The sequence below is a fragment of the Suncus etruscus genome, chromosome 7 (assembly GCF_024139225.1).
Source record: "Suncus etruscus isolate mSunEtr1 chromosome 7, mSunEtr1.pri.cur, whole genome shotgun sequence".
NCBI classification, from domain to species: Eukaryota; Metazoa; Chordata; class Mammalia; order Eulipotyphla; family Soricidae; genus Suncus; species Suncus etruscus.
Window position 1 is genome coordinate 51,994,684 of NC_064854.1, and position 26,495 is coordinate 52,021,178.

At 42.3% G+C, this 26,495-nt stretch overlaps 1 non-coding gene across 1 annotated transcript; it reads right to left on the reverse strand.

Moving 5' to 3' along the window:
• Positions 1–18,845: 18,845 nt before the first annotated feature.
• Positions 18,846–18,952, reverse strand: LOC126014982 (U6 spliceosomal RNA). Its single transcript, XR_007497896.1, has one exon. It is a non-coding gene; the product is annotated as a U6 spliceosomal RNA (small nuclear RNA).
• Between the last annotated feature and the right edge of the window lie 7,543 nt (positions 18,953–26,495).

Sequence of the window (26,495 nt, forward strand, 5' to 3'; positions counted from 1 at the left end):
ATCAAACCCTCCTCATTTATTGGATGAGGGCCCAGACAACGCGGCTTAGGCAACATCTGGAAAACACTTCAATTAAGAAGTGACTACTACAAAATAAATGTGGATTTATTGGCCCAAACACCCTTCGAACTTCCAAGGGAAGTGAACAAATTGTTCTGAGAGGGAGAGGGTCAGAGACTCTGCCAGGGTACTTAACCAGAACCTTAAAATAGTCAAAGACTGGTATCACTTCTGCCTTTTTACACACCAGCATAAGCTGGCACAGAGACATAGTACAATTTACCTAGTGTTCATTTGTGGGATAAATTTCCTCAACTCCATCGCATTACATTAAACATGAATTTCTTGAGTGGCTTTAATCTAACCAAAGGCAGAAAATAGATCCCTAATGCCTATAGGTGAATAATCTACACCAGGGGCCTCAAACTATAGCCCACAGGCTACCTGTGGCCAGTCAAGGACATTTATCTAGTCCACCAGGTGTTTTTGCTGCTGCTGTCTGTCCTGCTTAGCAGACAACTCATCCTGGGCCTGAGTGCACACGTGTGGAATGTGTGCCGCACTTTCTGACTTCCCTCCTTCTCTCTGTCTCTTGACTCTTCCTCTCAGTCTTGGGCAGGGGGCCTCAAAAAATGGCCCACAGGCCACTATAGTTCATAGTTTTCTTTGAAATTATAGTCTGCCCTCCAATGATCTGGACTGTTTAAAAAGTTTGAAGACCCCTGATCTACATTGTGGATTCCAAGACCATGACAACATGTGCTTAGAAAATGTCCTGATGTCTCCCTGTGCCCATTTACTATAAACTCAGAAGCATTTGGAAAAGGTCTTTCATGACTGGGCAAGCTTATCAGAGAGAAAATTTTCCCAGTCAATGTGTCAAGTGAAGTTTATCTCATCTATCATGAAATGTTCTTGCTAAACATAATCTACTGAGAGATGTTTACCTGAAGCTTTCCCTGGTGGATCCAAAACCCAAGAAGACCCATAATCAATGAAGAAAAAGTGATATTAAAATTATCCTTCCCATATGGCCCCCCAAGTCCACCCAAGTCCAGCTCTCAGTCCCATTCCTGAGCTTAGTCCCATTCCTGACAAATTCCAGCATTTGTTCAACATAGTGATGAATATTTATTTTGAGTCACACACCTTAACCCCAACCTTTCCACTAGCTTCTCCATAAACTGTATGTTTAGACGAGGTCTCGTCTAGCTTTTTCTGTTTAGTTTTGTTTTGGGCCACAGCCAGTGGTACTCAAGGATCACGATTGGTAGGCTTGGGGGACCATATGTGGTGCTGGGAATTGAGCCTGGGTCACATTCAAAGCAAGTGTATTATTACTAGTACTAATATTAATATACTAGTATTAATAGTACTCTGTACAATTACTCCAGCACAGGGCCTTCAAGAGAATCCAGTCTCCACATGAACAAAGAAAGGGAAGACTCCTGCACCTTAAAGGAAATCTAGAGGCTGTATAAAGCAGGAGGAGAGCCAGAACCCAAACTTAAATAGTGACTTTTCCTGTAAGTTTTGATCAGTTTTGATCAGTTAAGGATCTGGAGAGATAGTACAGTGAGGAGGGTACTTGCCCGTGCACAGCCAACCCTAGATCAATCCTAGGATCTCATATGGTCCCCGGAGCCCATCAGGAGTGATCCCTGATGCAGAAGGAGTTAGCATAACACAGTCAGGTGTGGTGAAAATTAACATAAAAACAAACAAAGAAGTTTTGTTCACGTTTCAATCTATCTGATCCCTTTGATGAGCGATCCTTTGCACTTCTGTAGTACTTACACATTCATGAGATTATGGCTATCATTCTAGTTTTAATACAGGAATAAGAGTATAGCCTTGTTCTTTTGCTGCTTGTTCCTGGCCTAGCATGTTATCTATAAAGAAAATTTAGAGACTGCCCTTATGCCTCTCAGGAATTCCAGCCTTAAGAATATTTCCCTTCCTGCCACTTCTGTAGGACTTATGTTCGTCAGTTTTCTAAGAAAATAACTTGGAGTTGACAATAAACTCTATTAGAACAGACTGGTCAATCAATTTAGGAATGTCATTTGCCATCATTTACATGAATTTCTCTAGTCATGCCAGCCTCAGCTGAGAAAACTAGTCTGAGTTGGAATATGAGCAAAATTGGGCCAAATATTTCCTCTTTCTGGAAATTTGGAACTGGGATCCAGAAGGTGCCTGTAACACAATCTAAGAAGTAAATGAAATTCTTCGAAATAATGAGAACAGTTCAGCCATCTACAGTGGCAGAGAGAGTTCAAGAACTTGCTAGATTTTGTTTATTGTCTGTTCCCAACATCCTTATGTTGTTGCTTACTGTGTTCAAAAGGATGAATGCATCCTTTGGGGCTGACTTTCCCTTAAAAATATGCTTTCTGGGACTTAAAACCATGAATCAATACACAGAACCGCAGAAGGTCCTAATGAATGAGGAGATCTGGGATGAAATAGCTTTGAAAATCAAGAGGGGAAAATAGAAGCTTCACCAATTTTTGTTTGTTTTTTGACTTTTGGGCCACATCCTGTTGTGCTCAGGGATGTGTTCTTGTTCTGTACTCAGAGAAACACTTCTAGCAGTGCTCAGGGACCATATGAGGATCAAACTCAATTCAGTTGTATGCAAGACAAGTGTCCTACTATTGCTTCAGCCCCTTCACAATTTTTGAAATAGGAACATCACAACCTTTTCTTAACATTCATTTAAAAATGCTGAGAAGGGCCAGAGCAATTGCACAGCAGTAGGCGTTTGCCTTGCACTCGGCCAACCTGGGACAGACCGGGTTTAATCCCTGGCATCCCATATGGTCTCCAAGCCTGCCAGGAGAGATTTCTGGGAGCAGAGCCAGAAGTAGCCCCTGAACACTGTCAGGTGTGACCCCCCAAAAAAAATGCTGAGAAAATTTCAAAACTCAGTCCAGAAAGATGTGTAGACTAATCTTTTTTTTTGGGGGGGGGTTGTTTTATTTTGTTTTTGGGTCACAAATGGCAGCACTCAGAGGTTATTCATGGCTCTGTGCTCAGAAATTATTCCTTGCAACCATGGAGGACTGTATAGGATGCCGAGGATCAAACCCAGGTTGCCTACATGATAGGAAAATGCTCTACCCTCTGTGCTATTGCTCTGGCTCACAAACATGTATTCTTAAAATAACCAGTATTTTTGCTTCATATTGCTCAGAATGATATGTGCTCTCAGTTCTCTTCTTGGGACAAAGTAATATGCTGATACCAAATTACATTTTTAAATTGATTGACTAATTAACAACACTTGTTCTCAACTCCAAGTTCAAGGCTTGGAAAACAGAAAAATAAAACATATTCTGTTAAAGCCAATAACCATTTAAACATTCCAGGCACACACTTCCTTTGTTATAATTTTTTTTTCTGTCTAATAAATTGTGAGGAAAGTGAGAGGTGACTCTCACTCAAGTCAGGGATTGAGCCTAATTATCTAACTAACTTCCTATCACTGGATAATAAGGTTGGTCTGGGTAAATAAAGCTTGCCCTTAAGCGTGAAAACATTGTGATTTTATTTGCTAAATATATTTTGATGAGCTTTAATGTAAGTTTATTCCAAAAATATTGGGTCATTGAACCTGGTAATGAACTTGGACATGACAATCCTTCCATCTGGTTATAAGTCTCTCTTGGACATTTCCCTACTTACTTTTTGTTTTGTTTTCATTTCTATTTTTAAGTCATTCCTGGTTTTGCTCAGGGCTTACTCCTAGCTCATGGATCACATAGGGTGACATGGGAATCAAATCCAGACCCCTTGCAGGTAAGGCAAGCACATTATTCATTGTCCTATCTCTTTAGCCCCTAAAGATATTTCTGAGGTCCAATTAGCTCTCATTTACTTAGAACAAAAGTGCCAGGGCTGATTTGGTTTGGGGAAGATGAAACAAAAGAAAAGAGACCTCAACAACACTGGATGAATTTTCTGAGGAGATGATGGCACAGTTCAACTCACAAGGACCATTTCTGAAGTGGTCTTCTGAACCCGGGAATATCATCAGAGAAAACTTTAGTGGGTGTGGGGGATAGGGAGTATTTTCTCTGCATTAAACACTCATGAGAGATGCCTTGCTTTTCTGGGCTCTGTTGAGGGCCTACCCTTTGCTGTCACATTATGCCTTGTAGTCACTGGGGTCAGTGATGGGGAATCCTCTGTTCTTTATGCATCTTTGTGAGCTTCCTACTTTCCCACAATGGCATGCCAGGGGGCCCGTGGGGTTGCTGGCTCTCCCTGCCCTCTTCAGCTCACATAGTGCTGAATTAGTGAAGTTTCAATGCAGAATGACTGGTGAACTCAAGGTTTGAGGATTTGTGTCTTTTCCAAACTCAGCAGTATTGTGCCTCTTTGTGGGGCTGGTGACCCTTAAATCAGACACTTGTGTTTGAACTTGCTGTGGGAGGCTCTGCTAGCCTCTTCTGACACTGCCCACTGGCAATAGCCTCACCCAGCTTCCTCTCTGCTATGTGTGTTTTCACCAAAGAAGTGGGGACAAAGTAAAATCACAGCTTCTGCTCTCCTTTCCCAAGGTCTAGACTAGGCCCTGTCCATGATCCTCACATTTCCTGAAAATGGAGGTAAGCACTTGGGACCTGGGACAGGATCCTGCACATAAGGGTGAGTGGGGATGACACATCTATGCTGAGCATACCTTTTCCCTCCTTGAACCAGTCTGAGAAGTGTTTAAAAGGAAATCAGCTCCTTTTGATTGAACTCTAACTGGACACTTTATTTATTTACTGATTTAGGGCCAAAACCAGCTGTGCTCAGGGCTTACACCTAGCTTTGCATTCAGGGATTACTCCTGGTGGACTTAGGGAACAGTATAGGATGCCGGTAATCAAACCCAGGTAGGCAGCATACAAAACAACATTCTATCCATCCATCCATCATTCCTTCCATGCATTCATTCCTCCATCCATCCTTCCTTTCTCCCTCCCATATATCCATCTTTCCTTTTATCCATTTATTCATCCTTCCTTCCTTCCTTCCTTTCCTCTTCCCTTCCCTACTTTCTTTCTTTCCTTCTTCCTTTCCTCCCTCCTCCCTCCCTCCTTCCTTCCTTCCCATCTTCCCTTCTTTTCTTTCCTCCCTCCTTTCTTCTCTCCTTCCCTCTTTCCTCCCCTCCTTCCTTCCCTCCCTTCCTCCTAACTTTCTTCCTTCCTCCCTCCCTTCCCTCCTTTGCTCTTTCCCTCTTTTGCTTTTTACCTCCTTCCTTCATTCCTTTCTCTCTCCTCTTCTTCCCTCCTCCTTTCCTTCCTTCTCTCCTTCATCCTTTTCTCCCTTTCTCCTTCCCTTCTCTCCTTCCCTCCTCTCTTCCTTCCCTCCCTCTTTCCTTTCCTCCCTCCCTCCTTTCTTACTTCTCTCCCTTCTTCCTTCCTTCGTTCTCTCCTTCCCTCCCTCCTTCCTTCCTTCCTTTCCTCTTTCCTTCATTTCCTCCTCCTTCCTTTCTTTCCTCCTTCCTTCCTCTTTTCTTCCTTTCTCCTTTTCCTCCTTTCTTCCTTCCTTTCGAATGAATCTAGTCATCCAATTCTTTTGATAGACAAAAAAGTGCTCACTACAGGCCAATTACCATCACTACTGGGAAAACATATGCAACAGAGAGCCCCTGATCTCAAGAATCAGTGGCATGGCCAGAGAGATAGCATGGAGGTAAAGCGTTTACCTTGTGTGCAGAAGGTCAGTGGTTCGAATCCTGGCATCCCATATGGTCCCCCGAGCCTGCCAGGAGCGATTTCTGAGCATAGAGCCAGGAGTAACCCCTGAGCACTGCCGGGTGTTACCCAACCTCCCCCCCCCCCAAAAAAAAAAAAGAATCAGTAGCATAATGGGGAGATTTACTAAAGTCTAGTGAGACATTTAAACAAATAGTTCAAATAGCATGTGAAAAGAAGTTGGGCTTTGGCTTCCACAGGCCATTAACAAATTTTTGCCTTGAAATTTCCTCCCTGCTGGACTTACCCTGTGATTTTGACTTAAGTAGACATGAGTTACTTATTCACCAAATAAGAGCAGAATTCCTAATAGTATCTAGTGATGCGTCAGAAGCCAGTGGGACAGGCAGAGTACAGTGTAGCCCAATGGCAAAGAACAGTGAAGCCCTGAACTTAATCTCTAACATAGCAGCTTCCCCCCAAGTATGCTGGGGGGTGGGGTGGGATCCTCTATATTTAAAGGGGCAGATTATATTAAACTAATTAAAGTGTAAGTGTTCTGACGGTGCTGACAGTAATGTCCATAAAGTAAGTGGGTGACCTGAGGTGGGGAATCTTTGCAGACAGATACACATGGTCTGGGTTTTGGGGCTCCCTGCTGTGAGGCATTGAAGCCGGAACAATGGGTTTCAGAAAGAGCAAATGCTGGAACTCTCTCCTCTCTTACCAGTGTGTTCAGTAGCTCCTTCTAACTGGACTTCTTACCATGCACAATGGCTATAGGAGATAAAGGCCTCTGCAGCTCCAGCCGCTAGAGCCTCTTCCTACAGGGCTGTTTTAGAAACCAACTGGCTCTGAAGAATGCTGAGCTCTGACTTTGTGATAAAGTGTATACCCAGATGGCCTTTGAGGTCACTGTCACTCTGAAGCCTGCATTTATCTTTGAAGACACCGGGGCTCAGAAAGGCCAGTGTGCTTGCTGAAGACCATAGCTGGACAACCAGTAAATGGTAAAAGTTTTACCTTAGTCAGATGCTTGTTTGCTTTTGGGGCTACATCCAGCAGTTCTCAGGACTTACCCCTGTCTTTGCACTCAGCGATTGATCTTTCCTGGTGGGCCCAAAGGACCATAGCATATACTAGGGATGTACCTAGTACATAGCATGTACCTGGGTCAGACAGGTGCAAGGCCAGGGCCTTACCTGCTGTACTATCTCTCTTGCCCTTTATTAGCATTTTTAAAAGTTGATTTATTTGTGGTTTGCTCTGGGGTCACATCAAACAATGCTTGGGAGTCACTCCTCACCGTACTTGGGGGACCCATGCAGCTCTGAGGATAGAACTCGCATCTCCTGCATGCAAAGCATGAGCTCAGCCCATTGAACTAATTCGCCACCCTGAAGTTAGGATGTTGATCCAAATCAGTCCAATTGCTAAAACAATTTTAATCAATTCTGATTTTAATCAATTCAACTGCATGCCTAACCTTGGTACCTGGTTTGTCTATATTCTCCAGAATCTTCCTTGTCTTTCTAAAGTGACATTATCCCTTTTGGTGATATTCATCTTTCTCACTGGGTGCCAAGCTTCTAGAGATTCACAGATGATTAAGTCTTGCTCTTAAGGGTCTTTCACCCTGCTTCTTTTGCTTCTTTTTTCTTCTCCATCAAGGCCTAGTTTACCGGCTTCCATCATGGAGCTGGGATCCTGGTCGCCAAGATGCAGCCGAAGGCAATCGAGACAAGATCATTACAAATGGCTTTTCCAGTAGCCAGCCTATGAGTCACTTCCATGGAGCTCAATGAGTGAGTGACAGAGAGAGGAGATGCTGTAATAAGTTAGAGTGACAAATAGATGAATGTTGGGAAATTCAACAAGTGGGAGTGAAGTTGGGGTGTGACCAAAAAAACCACAGCGGTGGTACAGGAGGGTGTGCCCCAAGAGACCCCTGGGAGATGTTTCTTTGAGTCATCCTGAGGCCAGAACACGAAGCTTTTTACAGATACTGAACTGGTTGTGATTTTGGCTGATTAAGCAGCATTGCATAAGCAGCCTCGTAAAATCCCCTTTTCGGAGAAGCAGGCTCATTTCTATCAAAGGAATAGGGACTCAGGACATGTATAATGACCTGGTCTCAGGAAAAGTTTCTATCCTGCTTGAGGAATCAAATCCAAAGAGCAAAGCAAAGTGGGACTTTCCTTTATCTTGATCCTGTAGTTTATTTATTTTGGGGTTCTTACTCAGAATTCTAAAGGCTTACTCTTGGCTCAGTGCTCTAGGACCACTCCTGGAAGTGATCAGGAAACTACAGGTGGTGTTGGGAGGGAACCTGGGTCAGCCACAGGCAAGGAAAATGCCTTAATTCTAAACCCTCTCTTGATCCCTTTATTTTATTGTAAAAATATGTGAATTGGTGAGAGACAAACATTTTTTTGTATTTTTACCACCCTAACACAGTTTTTTGATACCCTGAATTAAAAAATTTATTTAAAGCATGTGATTTGCAAAATTATTCATACTTGGGTTTTAGACATATAATGTTTCAGCACCAATCCCACTGCCAGTGTCTATCTCCTTCCACCAATGTTCCCAGAATCCACCCCATGCCACCATCCCCTCCATCATAACAGACCCAATTTTAAGCTTGGTTGTTAAAGTTTGGGACTCATTATTTTATTGTTGTTGACTCTGTAGCTTGGATATTGAGTTCTCTTCTTTCTAAACTACAACAATGCACCTGAGTCCTCTTATACCTTGTTCCCTATTATTTCAATTTTGTCTTTCTCATCCTCCACTCACTCTCTTTCCTTCTCCTTACTATACTCTGGGGCCAAGAGTTTGAACACAAGTTTTACTCATATATATTCTCTTTTAGACTGTCTATTTAATGACCATTTCATAGATTCAAGATCTATTGTCAAGATTTAGTACTTTACATGTTTAAGTTTTGCTTATTGAATTAATCAATACACATTTTCATATTTATTCTTGTTTAATATCCCAAGGTAGTTAAGAAATCATAATTTGGGGGCTGAAGCGATAGCACAGATGGTAGGGTGTTTCCCTTGCACATGGCCTTAATTTGATCCCTGGCATCCCATATGGTCCCCTAGCTTGCCAGAAGTACTTTATTTTTGTTTTTTGGTGGGTTTTTTTTGTTTGTTTTGTTTTGTTTTGGGGCCATACCCAGCAGTGCTCAGGAGTTATTCCTGGCTCTGTACTCAGAACTCACTCCTGCTAGGCTTGGGGGGCCATAAGAGATGCTGGGGATTAAACCCGGGTCAGCTGTATACAAGGAGTCTAAGGCCTACCCACTATACTATTGCTCCAACCGAGCCAGGAGTAATTTCTGAAAGTAGAGCCAGGAGTAACTCCTAAGCATCACTGGGTGTGGCCCAAAACAAAACAAAATAAAAATAAATTATAATTTGATTGCATAGATATATACCTCTATTCTAAAGCCCTTTATGGAAGGGGTGTTTTGTTAATAAAAATGTGCCTTTAGTCTTCTTTTCTCTGTGGATAAGGCTGAAGAGAAAGCCCCAGAAAGAGCCCCAGAAAAAGTGTGAGATACTACACAGAAAAATAATTAAATTTAGGTTCCAAAGGAAAATCTTATATCATAGTAATGCAATACTAATCATTAATTATATAATAATAAAATATATAATTATAGAAAAACAAAATTATATAATAAATAATTACATAAATAATAAAAATTAAAACATTCTATAATGTTTTATGCTGTATCTTCCCCCTTACAATTAATTTTATAAAAATAACAGCCTTATACCAATTTTATAAACTCCTCAACGCAATACACTATATTTCTGAGTGTATTTGTCTCTTAATCCATCTGAATAACTATAAAAGCAAGCTTAATTATATTATCATAATAAAAGTAAAATTAGCAAATACCAGTGGTGTCTGACTTGCATTAGTATTTCTATTTATTTTTATAATTTTTATCTTGAAATCTGGTATTTTACTTTTTTTTGTTTTGTTTTGTTTTTGGGCCACACCCGGCGGTGCTCAGGGATTACTCCTGGCTGTCTGCTCAGAAATAGCTCCTGGCAGGCACGGGGGACCATATGGGATCCGGGATTCGAACTAACCACCTTTGGTCCGGATCGGCTGCTTGCAAGGCAAACGTTGCTGTGCTATCTCTCCTGGCCCAAAATCTGGTATTTCATTTTAATTTTCTATTTATTCTACATCAAGCTTTATACAAGTTGCTTTCACATTTTTGGCATTTAGTCAATGCTGCAATCTACTACTCTGTGCAGTTTTTCTTAAATTTGATTTTTTAAATTTGAAGTAGGAACATCGTATGGTTCTTGATGAATAGGATCACTATTTGTTTTGCTTTGTTTTGTCTTGTCTTGGGATCATATCCAGCAATGCTTAGGATTATTCCTGCCTCTGCATTCAGGAGTTACTTCTGGCAGTGCTCTATGGACTACATGATATGCTGGGGAATGAAACCTAGGTTGACTGTGTGCAAGACGAATGCCCTACTCTTTGTACTATCACTCTAGTCCAGGATCACTTTTTTTTTTGGGGGGGGGGGGCCAATACCTGGCGGTGCTCAGGGGCTACTCCTGGATCTGTGCTCAGAAATTTCTTCTGCCAGGCTTGGGGGACCATATAGGATGCTGGGTATTAAACGCAGATCCATCCCAGGTTCACAGCACACAAGGCAAATGCCCTACCTCTGTACAATCACTCTAGCCCCAAGGATCACATTTTTTGTGGACAAAAGTAATTCATCCAAGTTAAGAAAGTTGTCTCAGAGACATTTACCTCTTTGGTAGCAAAAGACTCCTAGATTAGCAGTTATTTTGATTATCTTCTAGCTTAATTTGAGGAAACTGGATCATTGTCACCAGTGATTTTTAGGAATCTAAAAATTCCTAAAAATGAGGCTGGAGTGATATCACAGTGAATTTGCCTTGCACGTTTCTGACCCGGGTTCAATTCCTGACATCCCATATGGTCCCTTGAGTCTGCAGGCATGATTTCTGAGCAGAGAGCCAGGAGTAACTCCTGAGCACCCTGAAAGTAGCCCCAAAGCAAAAAAAAAAAATAAAAAAAAATTCTTAAAACTGTAAATATGAAGGTTTACCATAAAAGAAGTTAAAAAATATTCTTCTTAGGAACTGTGTGCTAAAAGGAAATAAAATGATAAGCATGATACCTCTTCAGTAACAAAATGAAAGCAACAATGTCTAAAGGGGAAAAAAAGGGAGAGAGACAGAGACAGAGAGAAGAAAAATGTCTGTCCCAGAGCCAGGCAGGGGAGGAGCAAAGGGAAGGGCAGGAAGAAAGAAACATTGAATTGATGGCAGAAAATTTGCACTGGTGAAGGGTGTTGTACACAATATAACTGAAACTCAATCATGAACAACTTTAACTGTGGAAAAAATCCAGCTGTATTATGAACAATTTTGTAAATCACAGTGTTTAAATAAAATCATTTTACAAGTCAGAAACAATTTCTTCTTGGGGGCAGAGTGATAATACAGTGAGTAGGGCATTTGTCTTGTATGCAGCCCGCCCAGGTTCAATTCCCAGCATTCCATATGGTCCCCCTCCCCAAGCACTGCCAAGAGTGACGCCTGAGTGCAGAGCCAGGAGTAAGCCCTGAGCTTGCTGAGTTGGTGTGGTCCCCAAACAAAAACAAAACAAAGCAAAAATCCTTTATTCCCCCTCCCAACAGAGGAGACAAGTTAATGTTAAGCTGTAGATTCCCTGGTTGTTGTTTGCTCTGGGGACACAGGATTGTAGAAATGAGGCAATGAGGCCTCTCAGAACCCTCTGCCTTGGAAGCCAGTGGCAATTCACTTCAATAAAGCCTGTCACATTGGCATTTTGATCTCTGATCAGTAAGCTCATTGCCAAGAGTGAGACAGACAGATGCTGTGGCTTCTCTGGGGATCAATCTTTCCTGGGTAGCCCTGAATCAGGGGATCAGCTGGATATTTGTGAAACAAAATTTCTGCTCCCTGACTCAGGCTCCCAGGGCCCAGAGATGTGAGCCACTTTCTCCGTTAATAGGTACATCAAGGACAGCAGGAACATGTTACAAGGAGAATTACAGGTACTTTCAGAACAAGGCTGAACTATAGATCTAGCTATGGCCATAGGAGATAAAGGATCAACATGTCCTAATAATGTTCAAATGTTCAGCACTGATGTCAGGATCCCCTCTCTGCTTGCCTACCCTAAAATGAGATAAATTTGCTTTACTCAGTAGACTATCCCCAATTTGTGAGAATGTGTGTGTGTGTGTGTGTGTGTGTGTGTGTGTGTGTGTGTGTGTGTGTGTGTGTGTGTGTTGGGGCCACTCCCAGTGGCACTCAGAGGTGACTCCTGGCTCTGCACTCAAAAATCGCTCCTGGCAGGTGCAGGGGACCTTAAGGGATGCCAAGAATTAAACCTAGGTCTGTCCCAGGTTGGCCGCATGCAAAGCAAGCACCTTACTGCTGTGCAATCACTCAGGCCCCACTTGGGGATATTTAAAAAAATTTTGTTTTGGGACCACACTGGGTAGTGCTTAGGACATATTCCTGGCGTGGTATTCCAGGATCATATTCAGGGGCCTAGGGGACCCGTTTGAGATGCTGGGAATCAATTATGAGTCAGACACATGCAAGACAAGTGCCCTTTATGCTGGACTAGCCTTTCAACTCTCTTGGGTTTATCAATAAGGGGATAATTTCCTACACAAACCTTGGGAGGTGGGAAATCAGCATCCAGTGATCCTTCCCTTAGAAGATTCCAGAACTCAAGACTCTCCCAGCCCCCATGAGTCCCAATGCAAAAGTTTCTTTCTCCCTTGGTTCATTTCTCTCTTCTGAAATTTATATATGGGTGTGAGCTGGTGGACACAGAAGGTCAAAGAGTAAAAGAGCCCCAAATGCTTGTCTTTACCGCCAAGCTTTATCTCTGCCAACTTCTTGTAAGGAGGAGTGTGGGAGTCATGCAGAGCAAGGCTGTGAAAAGGTCAAGAATGAAAAGATTTGCCAGAAGTGCCTCACATCTCAGAACTAAGAAAGGCGGGTAAGAATGCCAGCAGGAGGAACCTTTCATGGAAATACCAGTAAATCCAAAATGGGGTTGAACTATCCAACTGCACTATTTTGAGGCCCTATTTTTCTGATCCAAAAATGAATTGAATTTGGCATAGCAGATAAGTTGCAGGTTGTGCAATATACTTACCTGGAAATAAATAATTCAATTCATTTCTTTAAATTTGAGGGCCACATCAGGCAATGCTGAGGAGTTACATCTATTTGGTTTTTGTTTGTTTGTTTGAGTGATGCTCAGGGGTTGTTCTTGGCTCTGCACTCAGGGATCACTTGTGGTGGGGCTTAAAGGACCACATGGGATGCTAGGAATCGAGCCCGTGTTGGTTGCATGCAAGGCAAGCTTCCTTTCTGTTGTACTATCACTCAGGCCCCTGAAGGGCTACTTATAGCTCTGTTGTTGGGGGTCATTTTTGGGGGTAGTCACAGACAGAACCTAATCCCCCTGCTTTCAAAGCTAGAGCTCAGTCTGCTGAGTTATCTTTTGCACCCCAAACTGCAGTTCACATTCACTGAGTCCATGAATGTGGACCCCACAGTGCTGAACCCAGGAGAAAGTTGAAGGACAGAAGAGATCAGGAGCTGAATTTGCTCAGCTGCTCAGACAAGGCCATTCTGGGCCCAACCGTTGTTCCTTTCAAAATAAAGAGCAGCAACTTTCAACCTTCCTGCACCCTCAAAACCAACCAAACACCCTCATACCAGAAGTTATAGCACAGCATGAACTCAGTTGTGTCCAGTCTTTCTGCACTTTCTACCTATCCTGCACTGGACTGGAAGTTGAGACCAGCGAACTGGAAGTTGAAGATTGGTCAAGGGCTGATGAGCAGGAAGTTGAGAATGATGGATCAGAAGTTGAGGGCCACAGAGCATAGGAGTTGCCATGATGGGCACCAACCAAACCAGCATCTTGTGAGGACAAGCTAGTGTCTCCCCTCTTAACACATGAAACATGTCAGCAGAAGGTGTGTTCTTATCAAAGCTGTGTCCAGGAGGGGAAGGTGGTGGCATGAAGCTCTTTGGCCAATAAAGGAACAATGTGAGGTCTTTCAGCTATGAGAGTGCAAAGGAGAATCTTGGTGCCACAAGTGCTGGCTGATGCTTGGTTGAATCCCAAAAGTCAACCTGGAGTCTTGGCCAAGAGATTTCAGGACTAGAGAGATGCTTTTATGAACTTTTGCCTTAATATCTGGGAATCATCACTGTAGTAAACCAGAGTTTATCAAAAGTTAAAGAATAATTTGAGCACTGGGATGGTGACCCAAATAATTGAGCTTATGCCTAACAGGAATGAGGCCCTGAGTTTGACCTCCAGTTCCCCCATTAACCAGCTTCCACTCCAGGCTCTCGATTTCTTAGAGAAGAGAAGCAAACCCATCTTAACCGTAAGAGAGTTTGGAAATAGAGAACAGAGAGGTAAGGGGGAGAGGCTGGCTAGAGCAGCTCCCTTGGCAGTGATTCTTGTTAGTATGCTGCATCACAAGCCGGAATAAGCTCTGCTGCCTTATGACGCACCTAATGACTGATGGGAAATGGGCTACTTAGGTCAGAGGTCAGGGTGTGCCGTAGGTCCTGCCCAAGGTCTGAGAGTCCACCTGAGCTACCCAGCTCTGCACATTGCGTCAAGATAGATTGGAGACAAGAGTCTGGTTTTCTGAAAGCCTCTTACAGGAAGCAGAGGCCTGGGTGACCTCATCCCAGTCCAGGCTTCCTGCCAATGGCCGTGCCCCAGCCCTTCTCTCCTGCAGTAGTCACAGTGCGATGGTAATGGCCACAGTTGTGAGCAGCTCTGCTTTTACATCCTATGAGTGTGCAAGGGGTGTGCAGAAAGCATGTGAGAATGTATGAGGAGTGTGGGAAGCAGGCAAAGTGGCATCCATCTGTAGGCCTGGGAAACAGACACCATTTTCTAGGGATGGGTGGAATTCTCAGGAAACCTTTGCACTGTCTCAGTAGAAGTGTTTGCTCCTCAACAAATTTCCTAACTACTAGTGATCCCAAGGAAGGGACAGAGCTGTAGAAAAAAAAATGCCAGAATGAGGCTGGGGAGGTTGTACAGGGGTTAAACTCTTGCCTTGCATACAATTGACCTGGGTTTGAATCACCAGCCCTGCATAGGGCCCCCTAAACACAGAGCCAGGAGTGATCCCTGAGTACAGCTAAAAGTTGTCCAATTTCTTATTCCACATTCTGCCAAAAAAGGCAAAGATGGATGAAGGTTCCTAAGGCAGGAATAGATGGAGCCTCACTCATTCACAGAACTCTGTTGGTCAGGGACAAGTCAAATGAGTGGGACTGGGGGATCCATAGGGACTGTGGGACAGGAGAAGACAGTGTGTATGTGTCACCCAGACAGACATAGACATTGGAGCCTTTGACCATCGGGCCCCCCCTGCAGAGATTGATTACGGTCACTCCTAATCTGCTCCTTCTTTCCTCTCTGCCTCCCTCCCCACCTCTGTTCTGAGGCCCAGACTCAGGGTTTATCCTTGTTCATTGCTGTCTTTCCCTTGTTCTGTTTTCCCTCTGGACCATACATGAGGATGGTCTCTGGCATTTGTCTTCCTGAGTTGTCAACACAATTGCTTAACACAATGCCCTCTGGTTCTATCCATGTTGCCAGCCAACTGCAAGATGAGAAAGAATTTTAATAAATATCATTGTACCCTTCTTCAAAATATCTCTAAGACAACTTCTCAGGCAAACTCTTTTTTTAAGAACTCCAGGGGATTATTTCTCTGCTGTTGAGCACAAAGAGATTAAACTTAGTCAGATGAGGAAGAAAATGTCCAGGACATCAAGAGGAACTTGGAAAGTAATGAAAGCTCAGATACAAAGGAATGAAAGCTCAGATGATCATGTTCTTGGGAGACAATGGACCTTGAATGATCTCAAACCTACCAAGAAGAATTTTAATTTCTTCCCAGAAAGATGGTCACATCAGATCATAAACCAATTCAGCACTGAGACTATTTCCTTCCTCCTATTTAATCTGGATAGTTTTTTTTATGCTTTCCTTACCCTGTTCTTTTAGACATTTACAAATGTCTAATTAAATAAGAGAAAAATATTTTTCTAAGAAAGCTGGAAATTCACCCTAGCAATTACAAGACCATCCTTTGTCTGACTGAATGTATTTATTTTTATTTTTAGTTTATGATTACTGAGGTAACATGTCTACAATAATGTCAATATTTATGCTTTTGTTGTATAAAGTTACTCAACACCACCTCTCCAAAGTGACAAAGACCCTCCAGCAAGTCCATGGATACCTCTAGTCAACCCCATTTCTGGGTAACACCATGACCATGGTCAGGATTTAAGGAGTTGTTGTTTTCATTGAACATCTTCCATTCCTTTTCTTTGTTTGTTTATATTCCACATATAATTGAGGTCATCTGGCATTGGTCCTTGTCTCTCTGACTTATTGTTCTTTGTACAATGCCTGCCAGCTCCATCCACACTATAGCAAAAGGCAGGATGCATCTTCCTCCCTGCTGAGTGTGCAGAGAGACCATCCATCTTCTTGGATCTTCATCTGTCATTGGCCCAGGAGGTATCTTAATAGTTAGGCTGTTGTTCATGGTGCTATGATGAGTCAAGATGTGTATTTCCCTTTTCAAATGAATGTTTCTGTGTTGTAGAGGAGGTTGCACACCTTGGTTATAAACTTTAAACTTCCATACAAACCAGCAACTTCACTACTGAGAATATGCCTCTAAAGACCCAAAAACATAATACAAAAAATCTGCACTCCTATGCTCATTGCAGCACTATTCACAGCAGCCAAAATTTGCAAATAACTCAAGTGCCCCAAAAAAAAATAGTGAATAAAGAAGCTTTGGTGTAAATACACCATGGAATCAGCTGTAAGAAAAGATGAAATCGGGGCCGGGAAGGTGGCGCTGGAGATAAGGTGTCTGCCTTGTAAGCGCTACCAAGGAACGGACCGCGGTTCGATCCCCCGGCGTCCCATATGGTCCCCCCCAAGCCAGGGGTGATTTCTGAGCACATAGCCAGGAGTAACCCCTGAGCATCAAACGGGTGTGGCCCAAAAACCAAAAAAAAAAAAAAGAAAAGATGAAATCATGCAATTTGCTGCTCTGTGGATGGATATGGATAATATCATGCTACAAGAAGTGAATTAGAAGGAGAGGGACAGACACAGAATGATCTCCCTCATATATGAGCTACAAAGAAACATAGTAGGGGGGTAAAAAAAAAACACTCAGTCAATAGAAATGAAGAGCAGGAGAAACAGCTTGCCACTGTTGTTGCAGGGTTGGGGGGAAGGTCAAGGAAGAGATCACTACACCATATAGAGGGAAGACTGGGGTACAGGAAGGAAACTGGAAACACTGGTGGAGGTAAATGGACACTGGTATTGGAAGATTGTACACCTGGATCTTAGTAGTGAATAACTTTATAACATTGTCATTCGCGGTTATTCACTTCAATAAAGAAAAAAATGTGAGGCAAAGGAGCCCACTTGGGATCTGGATGAATGGGCTCTGTAGTGATAGTGGGGCAGTGTAGTAAGCTGTCACAGCATGAAATAGGGCTTGGGAAAGGCAGAAATGGGTTCCATGCAGAATGACAGAAGATTTTTGTCCATTTATATTTAATTATTTAAAATGGGAGAGTGAGTTACATTCAGCAGTGGTTAGGGTTTCCTGGCTCTGTACTCAGTGGTTGGAATCGGGAATCAGAAACTGAATTCTGCTGTGTGGAAGGCAAATGATTAACCCACTGTACTATCTCTCCACCCCACTTTGAATAGAGTCCTGTTTAGAGTCCTAAAGTAAATAGAACATTCGTGTAAAGATGAGGTGTTTGGCTCTGCCTAAAGCCTTAATAAAAAATCTGTCATACAGTACAGAGAGATATAGGAATTTTTCAACTCAAAAAAAATGCTTAAAACTGGAAGTGAAAACATTGTCTAGGTGGGGAAGTGTTTGGCAGTTGTGCAACTGATCAAGGTTTGAGACCACCTGTAAATACCTGAGCACAGAACCAGGGGTAAGCGATTCTGGGGAAGCATCCCATTGGAGCTCCACCTAGTTGATCATAAAATACTGGAATACCTTTAGAATGTGCTTGTTAGATTACACTCTGCTTTTAGCCAAAACAAAGGCATTCCCCAACTTTCTCTTTTTTCACTAAGCCCTTTGACTTGTAAAATCCACTTTGTCTCTCACTCCCTCCTATTCCCAGTTGAATTTGAACTGGTAAATAGAGACAGTTGTGGGTTTGGCAGACCAGAAAGACCATGATGAGAGAAGCCACCCAACTTCATAATTGTCTTCCTCATCACTGGCTTGGTTTATTAATTCATGACTACCCTGCTTCAGGCCAGCTCACACTGGGTTGAAATGTGGTGTGGGGATCTATTTTACATGTGTTAAACCCCTCCCAGGGGGACTTGGTTGGGACCCGCCCCTTCAACAATTCAGATAAACAGATGCACTTGAATTATCCTGTGCATTTCTCTGGCTGTTGCTCCAGAGCAGGCAGGTCTGGATCCCGACTCCCCTCGCAGCAAAAATTCAGACAGATCCCTCTTCAGGGTGTGGAGGAAGGCATTTTAGTTGTGCTTCTCAGAGATAAGAAAGAACCACACACCCATCTCATTGAGTAACTGGACAAGGTGCCATGGGGACTGGTGGATAATCGCCCATAGAAAAGCTGCCAGTGTCTCATAACTGACCCTGGGCTTCCCCAATGGGGTAAATACTCTGCTGATGGGTTCCTAGCTTCCCAGCAGGCCACTCTGCTTACCTTCTTCAACTTTTCTTTGTCACCTGCTTTTTCAAACAGGCATGAGGGAATCTCACTTTTGCTCCTCTGTGCTGGGGATGTGCCTTCACCTTCCTAATCCCCACTTTTCCTCAGCTTTAACTGCTTGCGTTTGGATAGAAAAAGTGTAGGGACAGGGACTCGAGTGATAGCTTAAAAGAAAGGGCATTTGTATTGCATGCGGCCAACCCAGGTTTGATCCCCTGCATCTCATATGGTTCTCCAAAACTAACAAGAGTAATTTCTTTTTTTTTTTTGACATTTTAATAAAAATATGGAACACTTCACGAATTTGCGTGTCATCCTTGCGCAGGGGCCATGCTAATCTTCTCTGTATCGTTCCAATTTTAGTATATGTGCTGCCGAAGCGAGCACAACAAGAGTAATTTCTAAGCACAGAGTCAGGAGTAACATCTAAGCACTGACAGTTGTGGCCCCAAAACAAAACAAAAGCCTAACCAAAACAGAACAGTAATAATATAAATGCCCTTGGACAGCTTTTCTGGGGAGTGAGGGTTTCCAGTGATTCTCAGAAGCTTGGAGTTTCCTCCTGAAATGCTTCAATCAAGTCCATGGGTCAATGCTTGGTGCACCCAGTGATGCCTGGGGGACAACCTGAAGTTTGCATGCAAAGCACATGCCTTAACCCTGCCCCATCTCCCCTCAGTGGGGCTTTGGGTGACTTTTATCCTGTTTGGTACCACAAAGGCTCAGGCTGATTCTCACTTGATTCTCACTTCTGGTCATCTCAAATCTTCTGTCTTGTCTTTTGCTGTTCTAGTGCAGACATTCTACCCTCTGGCATTGTCCTGCTTCTGAAATGTTCTCTCGGTTTATCTCAGACCTGGCTCTAAATGCATTTCTTTTTTTTTTTTAGATGCATTTCTGTTAGGGCTCAGGAACTCCAAAAGTGCACCTCTGAATACCAATCTGTACCCCTGTCCAAAACTATCTTTGTTCCTCCTCGTGCTCTGTCCCCCCAGATTCTTCAGGAGGTTGCTCTCCCTGCTGATGTTGCTTCCTGCTGTCTGCTTCATTTATGACTCACTGTGGTTTGCTCTTCCTGGCTCCATAATGCAGTGTCCCTCTGCCTCATGTCTGAGTAGGATGCTGCCAGTCTCTGCAAACTGCCTCTTTTATTTTTTTTATTTTATTATTTTATTTTTTTTTTGTCTTATAGTAATGTGGATGTACCAGGCTTGGGAACCAGACTGCATGGGCTAAGAAAGATACAGACAGACCTTGAGAATGTCTGGCCCTCTAGGATATTTTCCCCTTCAATTTGTCTCTGTGCTTGTTTTTTCCCCTTAGAGCTGGCAACGCTCTTTCCTTCTTTCCCATGACAGAATTGTTGGATTCAAAGAGACAATTCTGCAGGACCAAGGCAATTTGAGTCTTTCTATTTGTCAAAGAAAGACACTTGATCATTTCAACCTTCCTGGTCTCCAGGAGAAATGAGACACTGCATCCGGGTCCCCGCCACAGCCTAGTAGCCCTGGCTCCAACCCGTAGTCCTTCCCTACAGTTTCCTGCCCTGACACACAAGCACACAAATTGAACATATCATGGACAAATGTGTAAGCACCACAATCAGACACATGTACACATGTAGACACATGAGTAATGCATGCATAAGTACACAGTTTGTGCACATGTGAACATAGGGGCATGCAAATACATGTACACACCAAAACAGACGTGAACATACATAGAAGAGGAAACCCAATTAGGGACTTCCAGGGATTTTTTTTACCCAGAATTCTCAGGAACCCCCATGGGAAAGCAAAGCCTGACATAAAGACAGGGTCTGTCACGGTCCAACATCAAGACAAACCCAGGAGCCAGGGCTGCGGCCTGTGGGTCATGTGCCCAATGCTCTTCTCCATGTCTTTGGAAACTTTGCTCCTCGAGATGCATTTTTTTATTCTTTAGTGGCATTGATGATTGGAGGTGTCTTGGCCAATGATCTGCTAGAATGTATTGATGGTGTGACTACAACGACCTTTGGTTGTTTTTTTTTTTTTTTTTTATGATTCAGAGCTCTGAACTGCTCCTTGGTGCTGAAAAGTTTAGTCAAACCTCATCACACCTGCAGCCTGTCTGCGTCTCTGTATTTGCATTTCCATGTGATGGGTTCTTTCCATATACAGTGTCTTTGTGCGTCCTAAAGTTCGGCATGTGACTGTCCTGTCCCTTCTGTTCCAATCCAGTGCTGCCTGCACCTACAATTCCTTATTGCAGCTAGAGAAGAACTCTTTATACTGGTGTCTAACTTTAGGAGCCAGTTTTGAAAGAATATTTGAATGCAAACTTAATTTTGAGCAATCAAGTTTGACAGACATACTTAGGAAACTTGCCTTCTTGGTTATAAAGGATTAAGAAAGATAGACAGAGGGGATTGAGGAAATAATAAAGCAGGTATACTAGATCCCAAGTTTAATTCCAGTCATTGCCTGAGGGCTCATTTATAGCCCAAAAACCATAGGTCCATGTAGCACTGCACCAGAGGGTCTGAACTTTTTTACTTTGTGCACTAGGTTGGCTGATGAGTATAAACAGGAGGAACCTAGAGGCTCCCTGAGTACTGGATAGAACCTTCTTCAAACCAGAGATTGAAAGATTGAGAGTTTTGTTTAAATACTAATATTTCATGACTCAACATTAATGCCATTAAAACCAAAGCTTAATAGATAACTCTTTACACAGCAGAGGGGGACCAAGGGACAGTACAGTGGGGAGGGCATTTGCCATGCATGCAGCCAACCCCCAACACCCTACAATCTCCCAAACCCTTCCAGGAGAGACCCTTGAGTGCAGAGCCAGGAGTATGTCCTGAACACCTCTGGTTATGTCTCAGAAGGCTAATAATAACAATAATAATAAAAGTTAAAAAAATTTGATTTTGAAGCACTTTAAATACAGATGAACAAATACACAATTGGCAAAGAGGGATTGTATGCAGAAACAATGCCCAGTAAATGTAGTGAATGTGGTATTAGAAACCATTAGAAATCAAAAGAAAAGAGCCAAAACAATTATATTTTGTTTCTTAGAGGGAAGCATAAAAACAAATAACAACTCCAGTTTCTAGTATTTTGCACATAAAAAATTTAAAAAGGAATAATCTGAGGGTGTCCTTGAATGGTGATCTTTTGCTGACTTGCTTTATTTGTACTTTGAGGATCATCACAGTGATGTAATTTTTCATAGGGGTGACACTAGCATTACTGGGGGACACACAAACAGTACTGGAAATCAAACTTACTTCTCAAACATAGAAGGGGTGTATTATACCATCTTCCCAGTTCCTAACTTTGTATTTCTATGTGGCTTGATACAGGATGATACAGTTAGCGCTTAGGATAAAAATCTGTTAAGTGGGGCCGGAGAGATAGTATACAGTGGCTAGGACAGTTTTGCCTTGCACACAGCCAATCTAGGTTCATTCCCTAGCATCCCATATGGTTCCCCAAGTACTGTCAGGAATGACCCCTGAATACAGAGCCAGGAAGACCCCAGGTGAGCCCCCCAAAAATTTTAAAAATCTGTTAAGTGAAGAGGGTGTTGAAGGAAAGAATAAACCTTAGTTGTTCTTTATAAGAATGAAGGAGAGAACATGTGTTAACCTTGGTTTCTAGAACATTTCTAGAAAATTTAATAGAAAAATCCTTACGAAAGTATGATGTCAAGGAGTCAATTAGTGCAAAGAAACATCAGAATGGAGTGAATGCTCACCACATGTCCTTAATAACACTCAATAGTACATATTGATTACACACACTCAATATGTAAGTTGGGCTTTTTAGCACAGAAAACAGACACTTCCATTCACCCCTGAACCAGGGAAGCCATCCACGAAACATCCAGGTTTGTCTATAACATCACCTGGAAGCAATCCTCTACCACGGAAGACCCTACCACTGCTCAGACATCGACCTGCTCAAAAGAGACTTCCCTTAACACTGAGAAGACTTAACAATGATCTGCTTACAGGACAGGGCTCTCTGCATTGCCCTTTAATGGTGAGGTGAAACAAGAGGATGCTCCACATTCTGACTTCAATGTAGGATGAGCTGATTCCGGGATATTTAATACAGAAACATGATACCAACAACAGAGACTGTGTGAAAAATAAAAGTGTGTTGGCACTACAGACAATGTCTTGGATTGGACGATCTAGCTTGCCTGGAGCCTAGTCTTATGCCTGGTCTTATGCCAGGAAACTTCAGAGGTCGGGTCTCTTTGTATTTAGGCCAAGGTTATTCCTTTCCATGCCCCTCATATTTTGGTGGGCCTATGCAAACAACAATTGCCACTCTAACACCGTTTTTACTGTGCTCCTTTGACTCTAATCCTTAAAAAAAAAAACACTTAAAATTTGAGGTTAACTTAAGCTAATATGCATGTACATGGAAATGTAAAAAATACTATGCCTCTAATATTTAAGGAGTTATGTATGTTTTATGGCTTTAGATTGCCTTGTGTGCTGTTAAGAAATATTATAATGTGTTACAATCTGGGGACTTGAGGGACTAAGTAATTGTACATGGATTCTGTTTTATTTACCTTAATGTTCTTTGGCTGAAAGTCAAAGTTAAGATATCAGCAAGGGGACTTCTTCTGAGAATTATGTTATGGGTGATTGTCCTTCCACTGTAACTTTACCTTGTCCTCTTTCTTTGCATCTTTGTTCTCATACTTAAAAATAAAAAAAAATTAATTAAAAAAAAAGCAGAAGGGCCTGGAGAGATAGCACAGCGGCGTTTGCCTTGCAAGCAGCCGATCCAGGACCAAAGGTGGTTGGTTCAAATCCTGGTGTCCCATATGGTCCCCCATGCCTGCCAGGAGCTATTTCTGAGCAGATAGCCAGGAGCACCGCCGGGTGTGACCCAAAAACCAAAAAAAAAAAAAAAAAGGCAGAAAACAGACACTTTTGCTGAGAACACAGACAGCTTGCTTAGAACACAGCTGTGGAGGAACCTGAAAGCAGAATCATCACACCTGCCTCTAAGGGAGAAGACAGGTCTCAAGCTGCTATGAGGTTGGCAGAAGCAAATATGTTGAGTTTTATTGTTCCTTTGAAACAACACACCCAGCAATCTCTTTGTTTTATCAATCATTTACCAGTGGGTAGACATTTGGGCTCTCCATGTTTGTGCTACTTAGAAACATGCAGTTACCAGTAGCTGGGGAGTAGGCCTTGTGTATGAACAGATGAGATGGTCTGAGCTAGGAGCGGAATTGCTGCATGACATGTCAACCAGATGCAACTTTGGGGAAGAATTGACACTTGTTCGCTGAAAAGGCAGCTCTCCGTGTCATTCCCTCCTGTTGTGTGATGGTCTTGACTTACCCTGGTTGTCATCCATCCGTGGGGTGGTCAGCACAAGTGAGTCCCTCATGGTTCTTATTTCTCTGGTTATAGATTACAATGACCAAAAGTGTTTATGTTTCTTCCTGTCATTTCATTTCATTTCATCTTTGGAGAAATGTTTATTAAAATCCTTGACTCATTTAGCTACACTTGACTGGTTGATCATTTGCAAGTGGGAAAATGACAGCAGAGACAGGTTATACCAGAGACTCAGAGGCCCTAAGCACTCATGCTTATTGAGCACATACTATTTGCTTTATTATTGTTGAATTTTTTTTTGTTTTGTTTTTCGGGCCACACCCGTTTGATGCTCAGGGGTTACTCCTGGCTAAGCGCTCAGAAATTGCCCCTGGCTTGGGGGGACCATATGGGACTCCGGGGGATCGAACCACAGTCCTTTCCTTGGCTAGTGCTTGCAAGGCAGACTTTACCTCTAGCGCCACCTCGCTGGCCCCTGTTGAATTCTAATATTACAATGATTCCTGATATTTTTGCAGGTTTCTGGTAAGTTTCCAGGTATCTAAATTTTAGAATTTTTGATAAATAATTATTATTTGATAGAGTAGCTTCTGTTTAGGGTGCTTTTAATCTTCTCATTCCAGAAGTACTTTTTGGATCATGTTTTACAGATGACAGAAAATTTCTTTTTTTTAGTACTTTTGAAATGGTATCATTGCAAAACAAGATTTTTCTTTGAATATAAATCTCATCTTGGGGCCAGAAAGATACCATGGAGGTAGGGCATGTTTTCCTTGCATGCAGAAGGATGGTGGTTTGAATCTCAGCATCCCCATATGGTCCCCAAGCCTGCCAGGAGCGATTTCTGAGCATAGAGACAGGAGTAACCCCTGAGCATTGCTGGATGTGACCCCAAAACCAAATAATAATAATAATAATAATAATAATAATAATAATTTTAAAAATCTCATCTTGATTTTATGTGTTTGTTTGTATTTATTTATTTTGGTTTTTGGATCAAACCTGGCAGTGCTAAGGGTTTACTCCTGGCTCTACACTCAGAAATCACTCTTGGCAGGCTCAGGAGACCATATGGGATGCCGGGACTTGAACCACTGTCCTTCTACATGGAAAGCAAACACGCCCTACCTTCATGCTATCTCTTGGGCCCTCATCTTAATTTTAAAGCAAACTTGTTTTTTTTGTGTGTATATATAAACAAAATTATATAAAATATATTAAAATGAATATATAAAATTTATATATTAATACACATTTAATGTATGTATACAAATTTATAAATTTCATTACATATGAAAGTAAAGATGAGGTAGTTTTAAATGCTAAATTTTTATGTTGAGGCCATGGAGTATCATAATTATAATTATGATATAATTATAAGAAGAAAATTTAGTGTTGATTTATGCTTGTTTCATATTAAGAAACAGTCCTAAGATTTTTATAGGAAAATGTCAAACACAAATGTTTTGGTTTTCATTGGCAGCAAATAAAGCCAGTATAAAAACTTAATTAAAGTTATAAATCTTTCACAAATTTACAACACTCGACTGTCAACTGATTACTCTGTTTTGCTCTTTCTTGCCTTCAAAATATGATATTTTAAAATACAGCTTAATTATAAAAATTCACTGAAGTGTCACCACATTTTATCCACTAGTTCGTAAAGAGCTTCAGATAGCCACACTTGACTGGTTGATCATTTTCAAGTGGGAAAAAGAACAGCAGAGACAGGTTATACCAGAGACTCAAAGGCCTTAAACGCTCATGCTTATTGAGCACGTACTATGTGCCCGGCTGTGCTATTTGTCCTCATTGCTCATTTATCACTCAGAGACTTGTTTGTTGCACACTGAGTTCTTCAGGCTACTTCTTTTTTCCCACCATGTTTTCCTTCTGACCTTGTTCCCTTTCTGTGACACCCCCCAATCTAATGCTTGGCTCCCTAATTTCATGCTTTTGCACCCCCAGTTATGTAACTTTCACTTATGACCTCCTCCTAGAAGTATTCTAGGGGTCCCCAGGGACCATGTGACTCCCATAGAGAAACACTGCTTTATGTTACAATGGTAGCTATATGCTTGGGAAACAAGGTAGGCAGAGTGCAGAGAGAAATCTGGTCTGGGCAGAGAGAAAAGAGGGTTTGTAGATCACAGAGCCCTGAAAAGCATTCTGAGATCTTTCCCACCTGTGAGGAGTGCATTTTGGGAGAGACAACTCCAGACAAAGACAAGCATGAGAAAGAAGGAGCAGCAGAGAAAGAAGGAGCAGCAACAACTCCATCTTGTTTTGAATGGCTGTGCTCCCTCTGGCTGAGCTCTGCCCCTGGCCTCATTCCTACTGAACGGCCTCATTATATCATTATAATGATTATCATGTATTTGAGGTTCAACCAAATCCAGTCACTGATGGAGGGGTAGAGAGTGGCCCTTGAAGGCTTTCCCAGAGCCCCCGAAAGGGTGATGCCTCCCCCAAAGTTTATTCATAAGCAGGGATATCTAGAATCTCTCCCCAAGCCTCATGACACCACGGAGGCCAGAGTCCAGAGGATAACTGGGTATTCCTCTC